Raw genomic sequence first — 8,979 nt, 5'->3', positions numbered from 1 at the left:
TTGCACTGCAAGTTTTCATGCAGTCCCCCATGCTCATTACTAGCTGCTCCTGCTCACGCACCCTGCCATGACCTCCGCTTTTGCCACCAGATGGCGCCCTTTCCTCATGCATACTGTAGTGCCCTCCTGCTTTGCCGGCCACTTGTCCTCTCCTTCTCATGCATTGGAGTACACTAGCACCACCACCCCGTCCACAACAACGTTTTTTTTTTCCTTCTAATTTCCAGCTTCAATCTTCACTATTGAAAAAAATACCCGCTTGGTCTTGTTTCCCACCACACTTCCCGCATCTCCGTTATGTTTCACTTTACGCCAGCTTACCCTAAAGGGCAGCATATCCACTATTCCACAAGCCACAGACAAATGGAATCCACTTTGTAGAAGGACTTCTTAGGTATTGATCTTGTCATGAAGAAAGACTACTTGACCACTTCAATCATCATTAATCCCGAGTGATAAATCCACCATAGCGTCCGATTGGTGAGCTATGAGATATGTGCCTTCAAGCACAGAAAAAACCCTGTCAAGTAGAGTGCACCTGTACCGAGCATCTCTTGTCCCATTCACAACCTTATGATATAAACACTTGCTCCTGTCACCTGTGATAGCAAGAAACAATTCTGGTTTCTACTAGAGAGTGCTCCATCTAGGTGTTCCTGTCCCTTGACTGCATCAAATACTCGCTCAATGTCCCTGTCATTTGCATGCAAACTACCATGCCTGGGCTTCTTGCACTTCCATAGGCCGACCATCTTCAGTTGTACCATCATTGCTCAACCCCTCATTGAGCATTCATGCTCAACCATAATATTATTTAGATAGGAGATGATTGCATATTGATACTTTGTATGTAGATAAGCAGTAAATAGATAGAGAGATATTTTATTAGCTCTAGAATCCCCCCGGACCAAACGAAAAGGCATGAGATGCCCCATGCATGACGTCAGCTCCACCAAGATCAAATTGATGGCATTGAGAACAACCACCTGTCCGTAAAATATGTGTGAGCAATATATCCTCGACACCCACAAAACTGTAAACAAGCCTCTCTGGTAGCCTCCTATAGCATGGTTCTTTAATAACCTATATCCATACGCATGCTTGATACCCAAAATGAGCGTATACACCCACATTTGAAGCAATTGCATCACTTGAAATCATTTCTCCCTTTGCTAGAGGGCTCTCCATAACATAATCTGCATCCAAAGAGCTTTGCAAACGATGCAAAACTCCTTGTAAAGCAACCTTCAAAAGTATATCTATCAACAACATGCCACCAATCTTCGACACCCTATCATCCCAAAGCAAAAGAGAGGGTTGTCCAACCCCCTGGTCCACACAAGGTATCTCTATACCTGTCTCATGCTATTCTTTGACCACCTCATTTACATGCATAATATTGTAAATATCATACCTTGAGGAAGTGGAGTCCGTCTCTCATTTGCTATCTCCATTGAAAGAGCTACCGCCACTTGACTTATGCTCTTCTCCTATCTCAGAATATGGAATCTCGTCCATCACTACTGCTTTAACCTCATCAACCAATTTCACTTGTCGGCCATGAGCACACTCCCCAGATATTTGACCATCCATAGTTGAATTTGCCAACATATTTCCTTGGCTTGGAACCATCAGCACCTCTTCAACCACTAGATCTTTCTGTTGAGAGAGAGAGAGAGAGAGAGAGAGAGACACTACAACACTACATGGAGATATCGACGCGCGTATATCGACGAAATTATCAGGCGTCGACATACGCGTCGCAATGCACGTCGATATACATGTGGAAAGGCTTTATTTCCCACGCGTATAGCGACGCAAAAAAAATTGGGGGAAAAAAGCGAAATCCGCGAGCAGCAGGGGCCATTTTCACCTGCGCTCTACTCAAATCTTGCCCTCCACCTGCTGCGCAGGTATTATGTCCCCCCCCAACCCCTCTCTCTCTCTCTCTCTCTACATCGTGTGTGTGTGTGTGTGTAGGAAAGAGAGAGAGAGAGAGAGAGAGAGAGAGAGAGAGAGAGAGAGAGAGAGGTGTGTGTGTAGGAAAGAGAGAGAGAGAGAGAGAGAGAGAGAGAGAGAGAGAGAGAGAGAGCGGTGTGTGTGTGTGTAGGAAAGAGAGAGAGAGAGAGAGAGAGAGAGAGAGAGAGAGAGAGAGAGAGAGAGGTGTGTAGGAAATAGAGAGAGAGAGAGAGAGAGAGAGAGGTGTGTGTGTAGGAAATAGAGAGAGAGAGAGAGAGATGTGTGTGTGTAGGTAATCAGAGAGAGAGAGAGAGATAGAGAATTAATGTATGCTTAGGAAATTAAAATTAAAGAAAAATAATTAAAGAGAGAAATGAAATGAAATGTTATATTAACGTCTTCGAAAGGCCAAAGTGACGTATGAGACATGAGACAAGAAAGTTACAATGTGATGGATCTAATCCAAAGTCAGAGTAAGAAGATGACAAAATAAAATATTATGGAATCCTAAACTGCTGGGTATGGACTAAACGGCTAAACCAGCTAGCTGGGATAGGTAGATCCTAGGAGATCCAGCAGCTGTCGCTGGCGGATCTCATCAATCTCCTCCATGGTCAGTAGTCTGACCGGGCGTTATGCGTGTCGAGCCAAAGTGACCTAGCTAGATCCTCTGATGCAACCTCTGTCGATGTCGTGTAGTCCTCCGCAGTCGTGGACATCTAGATCTCCCTAGCTCAGTCCCTCGTTCGATCAGTAGAGAGATAGGGAAGTAGAGAGAGAGAGAGAGAGAGAGAGAGAGAGATAGGAAATAGCTAGAGAGATAGAGAAAGAGAGTTATATATATATATATATAGAGAGAGAGAGAGAGAGAGAGAGGTAAGTAGAGAGAGAGAGAGATAGAAAATAGCTAGAGAGATAGAGAAAGAGAGTTTTATATATATATATATAGAGAGAGAGAGAGAGAGAGAGAGAGAGACAGAGAGAGAGAGAGAGATAGGAAATAGAGAGATAGAGAAAGAGAGTTTTATATATATATATATATATATATATAGAGGAGAGAGAGAGAGAGAGAGAGAGGTAAGTAGAGAGAGAGATAGGAAATAGCTAGAGAGATAGAGAAAGAGATTATATATATATATATATTATATATATATATATATAAGAGAGAGAGAGAGAGAGAGAGAGAGAGAGAGAGAGAAAGAGAGAGGTAAGTAGAGAGAGAGAGATAGGAAATAGAGAGATAGAGAAAGAGAGTTATATATATATATATATATAATATAGAAAAAAATATATAAATATATATATAAGATAGGAAATAGACAGATAGAGAAAGAGAGTATATATATATATATATATATATATATATATATATATATATATATATATATATATATATATAGAGAGAGAGAGAGAGAGAGAGAGAGAGAGAGAGAGAGAGAGAGAGAGAGGTAGGGAAGTGAAGAGCGAGACAGAGAGAGAGAGAGATAGAAAAATAAGGAAATAGAGAGAGAAAGAGAGATAGCGAGAGCGAGATCGAGAGAGAGAGAGAGAGAGAGAGAGAGAGAGAGAGAGAGAAAGAGAGATAGCGAGAGTGAGATCGAGAGAGAAAGAGAGATCGAGATCGCTTTTTTGAGCAAGAACCATGCAAGGCTTCTGAATCTTTCCCAAGTTGCTCATCCATCTCCACATTATCTTCTGGCTTGGACATGGAGGCCCCGTCCTGTTTACAATCAGGTAGAAAACTTTCATTGGGCTGAGAATTTCCATGGCTTGTGCATGTGGTGAAAAAAACACCAGGATGGGCATAATATCCTTGGAAAAACCTGTGCAAAAAATTGCAAACAGACGGAACATTACAAAAATGACAAAAATGGTCATGCTTTAATATATGATTCATCAAGTGCGGCATTGGAAAGCTTTCTCTGATAGGCTACCTCGGAATGGAGGCAGGTGGGTTCGTAGACAGAGAAGAAACTATGGAACTAAAAGAGGCAAAGGGGTTTTGCCTACTACATGCATTGTCATGTACACCTCGGAGTGCACCTATGTGTCTACCCATATAGGATTTGACCAATAAAGACGAGATTTTGACCCGGTGGTCCTGATCTCTGTACACCTCTAGACCGAGGTGTACGGAGATTGGGCAAGACTAGAGAATGTGAGGTAGTTTACATTGTGAGGAGTATATATATATATATATATATATATTATTATATATATATATATATATAATATATATATATATATATATATATATATATATATATATATATATATATTAAAACAACATTGATAATCATTGTAGATGGCAACGTTATCAACTAACATGGAGGAAAAGATTGCATGCTCGTGCACGCTCTGCAAGTATCAAATCCTGCGCAAGCGTAGGATATGTAATGATCATGTGCACAAGTACGGAGAGTTTGCTAGAGAAACCGTACAGAATCTGCGATACGACTCCTACGGAACGGGCATTGATTTCCGCGACATAGCACCTACATCTGAGAGAGAGAGAGAGAGAGAGAGAGAGAGAGAGAGAGAGAGAGAGAGAGAGAGAGAGAGAGAGAGAGAGAGAGAGAGAAGAGATGCGAGAGAGAGAGATAGAGAGAAGAGATATGAGATAGAGAGCGATTATGCGAGGTCGACCAATATAGAGCCACAGATGGAAGCAGAAAAGGGCTTACAGACAAAAGACGACGGCATGGAGGAGATGCTGGATGCCTTCTTCCAGACAAGTGAGGAGAACGCGAACGAAGCAGCACCAGAAGTCTTGCGCCTATCTCCTGAAGACATGTTGAGGAAGTTGGCACGTCAACCAATCTATGAAGGCGCCAAAATATCTGTGCTTCATACTTGTCTGGCGTTTTGAATCTTTAGTCAGTGTACGGGTGGTCACATGCAAGCGTCACTGCTTTGTTTAGGTACGTAATTTACAAAAGAGATTTTCCGATTGCAACGGTGATGTGCTCGGAGAGCTTTTTAATTTAATGTGGCTTAAACAAGTTATTGCAGGAGCAACTTCTCTCGGCTGGCAATGAAATGCCCCCCTCCAGGCCAGACGCAAAGCAACTTCTGACCTTAGTTGGCTTGGACTACACCAAGATTCATGCATGTCCAAATGATTGCATTCTTTTTCGCAATGAATTTGCAAATTTCTGTTGTGTCCTAAGTGCGGAGCAATGCGCTACAAACAAGCTGCAGTTGGCGAGACAATGCCAGCTAAAGTGTTGCGGCATTTCCCTATTATTCCTAGGATAAAAAGCATGTTTCGTTTTGGTTCCATTGCAAAGTTGATGCGGTGGCATTCTACGAATAGATCCACTGACGCAACATTTAGGGTGCCCGTTGATTCGAAGGCTTCTTTTTTCGCAATGAATTTGCAAATTTCTGTTGTGTCCCTAAGTGCGGAGCAATGCGATACAACAAGCTGCAGTTGGCGAGACAATGCCCAGCTAAGTGTTGCGGCATTTCCCTATTATTCCTAGGATAAAAAGCATGTTTCGTTTTGGTTCCATTGCAAAGTTGATGCGTGGCATTCTACGAATAGATCCACTGACGCAACATTTAGGGTGCCCGTTGATTCGAAGGCTTGGAGGCACATTGAAGATACCTGGCCACATTTTAAGAGTGAACCAGCAATTTGCGTTTGGGCATGGCAGTGGATGGAGTCAATCCATTTGGCTTGAGAAGCTCGTCATGGAGCACTTGGCCTGTGTGCCTTATCAATTACAACCTCCGCCGTGGCTAGCTATCAAGAAGGGTCATTTGATTTTAAGCTTGATTGTACCTGTAAGTTCAAGGCAAAAAAACATGATGTTTTATCTAGCTCCACTAGTTGACGAGCTCCAGGAGTTATGGCATAGGATCGACATAGCAGATGCGGTTGAACCAGTAGAGACAACAGCATGCAAGGATCCATGGACTTCTATGTGGACTATGCATGATTGGCCAGGATACGGAGAAGCTTCTAGTAATGATTATTGATTGACAAAATTCTCGCTATTCACACCAACCTCGGGATACAATGCATTCAATTTGTGGGCAGTCTTTGGATGTGAGCTATTCTACCTCTCTTCGAAAGACAAGTTATCAAGGCCACCACCGTTATCTTCCAGATGGCCATCACTTGCGCGAAGGCCAGCTTGGTCGCGTCGAATGTCGTCAATGCATGTACAATAGTGGCATCGCCGATGGGAGCAACATGAGGGGCAACCTGTTCCAGGAATGAAACGTTTTTTTCATTCTCCAGACGTTGCCGTACTGGGGTGATCTACTAATTAACCATTTGCTGGATCCAATGCATATATTCAAGAATGTGGAGAGCTCCTCTGGAAGACAATCATGGGAATGAAAGACAATCGAGCTTCACGAGATGATTTGCAGTCGGTTGGAAAAGATGCAAAGCTGTGGCCTTTCACCAACCAATGCATCTGGTCAAACAAAAATTCCAAGAGCTTCCATGGTATTGCTAAAAAACGAAGAGCAACAAGAGAAAAGGGTGATTTCAGAGTTCAAGACGCCAACAGGAGATATGCGATGTCTCAAGACAGCATTCACCCGTGACGATCAACTGTCAGGGTTGAAATCGCACGACTGGCATAAGTTCTAGCAATTCATTCTTCCAATTGCGATCAAGGGGTGTTTAACGGAGGAAGTGCGGACCTGCTTATACAAGATTTCAAAGCTAGTGCGGTGGATCTCTTCCAAGGAGATACGGGAGGAATCTACTGCAGTCGCAAGGGCTAACTCCACTGAGGAAGTTTGCATGATTGAGAAGTATCTACCCACGAGCTGCCTAACTATCCAAATGCACTTGCTCGTCCATGTAGTAGATGAGGTTGCAGTGGCAGGTACAGTCCACAGCCGTTGGATGTTCTTTCTAGAGCGGTTCATGAAAACACTTAAGGGTTTTGTTCTCCAAAAAGCGCGTCCAGAGGGGAGCATGGTAGAAGGATGGCTGGTGCAAGAGTCTCTTGTATTGATGACCGAATTTCTATCCGTTTCTGACCCAGAAATGCCTCGACTGTGAAGCGATGAGGAGGATGCAAGACTGGTGGGAGAGGAGCCGCAAGGGCAAGGGGTGCTGAAGAAAATGAACCTGGCCATGCATGCAAGAAAAGATCATGAGGTTCTGTATACTAAATTTAGCGCCGATGCAAAAATGGCTTGAAAGGTACGAAGAAGAGAAATAGAGACGCAATCTAGAGCAACAGGATTTCAGGCGAAGTCGAACGACTAGAGGCTTACCCTTGCCAGACTATCTCGCTCCTCTACCTGAATTTCCTACAATGGCATGATTGGACAAGACAGTGAGAGCAGCTCGACAGATCAGAGAACCCATATCTCTAGAAGAGGAAGAGCTGGCTATTGGATGTAACTGGAAGTATCATACATACATGGCACTGTAGTCGCATGAAAAGAATTTCAGAACACAACAAATTGACAGCAGAAGAAACACGTTTGACAGTGGGGTAATGGTTAGTTTCATGCAAAAGAGCAGGGCCAGTGCTAGAGACATGAATGAGAGCACTAGCAACCTGGATTACTGTGGTCTGGTGTCAGATATCTTGAAAGTAAGCTTCAGGCGGTTTGAGATGTTTTTGTTGGATGTGAAGTGGTTCAAGGTGATTACTTATGGTCGCAATGCAACAGTACGCAGAGATGGAAACAAACTTGTGCAAATAGATTCTACAAAGACTTGGACAGATGCGAGCGACACATTTGCTCTCCCCGAACATTGCGAGCAAGTGGTCTTTGTACCGGACCCTCGAGAGCGACAATGGTGGTTTGTGGTTCAGGTTGCTCCAAGAAATAAACAAGTATTTGAAGGGCAAAATCTCCTGGAGGAAAGTCAGTCACACAACGTCTATACTACTGTGACATTAGATGAGATGGATGAAGGTATGGCAGAGGAAGCTGACAGATATACGAGGGATGACGCAGAGGAGCCAGAATTGACACTTGTAGATGAAGATGCAATGGATGAAGACAATCTGCCAGAACGAGTTGGGGCAGAGTTATGTTTGCAATTAGAGATAGACGATGATACGGTGCAAGATCTTATCGATGATGCCTCACTCGTCGAGGGCTAGGCCTGTAAGTGTTTGTGTGAAGACTTTGATTTAAAATTAAGCTTAAAGTTAATTTAAACAACTATGTTCTGACGCTTTATTTTACTTTCTTTGTGCAGACCTTTAGTATGGCAGACGAGATTCCAGATCCCTCTTCCATGAGTGCAGATGCATTCATGGGCTTCGTTACACGGATGACGCCTGCTCTGATGGCGGAGGTTTCTTAGTACTGGGTAGCCAGAGGCACGGGTAATACGCCTCCGGGCTTCACACCCGAGGGACCGACGCCTAGGGGGGGGGACGCCTACGGGGTTCAGGACGCCTATGGGTATGACGCCTTCTTCTCCCATCACGGCCGCTTTGACACCTAGGGGTGGGGCAGAGGCAGGTACGTCCTCATCTCCGCAGCACAGGCGCACTCGCCGATCTCGGCGATCGTCAGGTGGAGGTGGTGGTTGCTGGTGGAGGAGGGTCCACAGATGCTTCGACCCCTCCTCGCTCACGACCCCCGTCTTACCCAGGCACACCTCTCGACACACCTCTTGGCACACCTCGGACACCTTGGGGGGCACACGATCCTAGTGCCTCCAAGCTCTATACTGTACGGGGAGATGGTTCTGTTGACATGGATAGAGTCGGGACTGAGATACGACAGCGAATTCGCCAGCTCGTGGAGCTGCAGTTTTGGATCAGCATTCTGACGTCTTGGGATCAGCAAGAAAAGGAAAAAGTCACTTACATAGTGAAGACCATCCTGAGAGAGTACCAGCCTACTCCGGGTTCTTCCGTTGTTTCGGCACGGTGGATCAAGGGTGTTGCACGGGACACCATCAAACATCGACGAGATGTAGCTCGGAAGGCTTTCAAGACCGGCTCCCTGAAGCCTTCGGACATCCCACAGGAGACGTGGCTGCAGATCAGGGAGGATGAGCGGACAGCGGCCACGCGG

At 44.5% G+C, this 8,979-nt stretch overlaps 1 pseudogene; it reads right to left on the bottom strand.

The window, feature by feature from the left end:
* Positions 1-1,083: 1,083 nt before the first annotated feature.
* LOC147432802 (uncharacterized) lies at positions 1,084-1,755 on the bottom strand (annotated as a pseudogene).
* Between the last annotated feature and the right edge of the window lie 7,224 nt (positions 1,756-8,979).

Source organism: Adiantum capillus-veneris, chromosome 20 (genome assembly GCF_014529385.1).
Source record: "Adiantum capillus-veneris isolate H3 chromosome 20, ASM1452938v2, whole genome shotgun sequence".
NCBI lineage: Eukaryota > Viridiplantae > Streptophyta > Polypodiopsida > Polypodiales > Pteridaceae > Adiantum > Adiantum capillus-veneris.
This window is presented reverse-complemented; position numbering and strand designations above follow the sequence as displayed.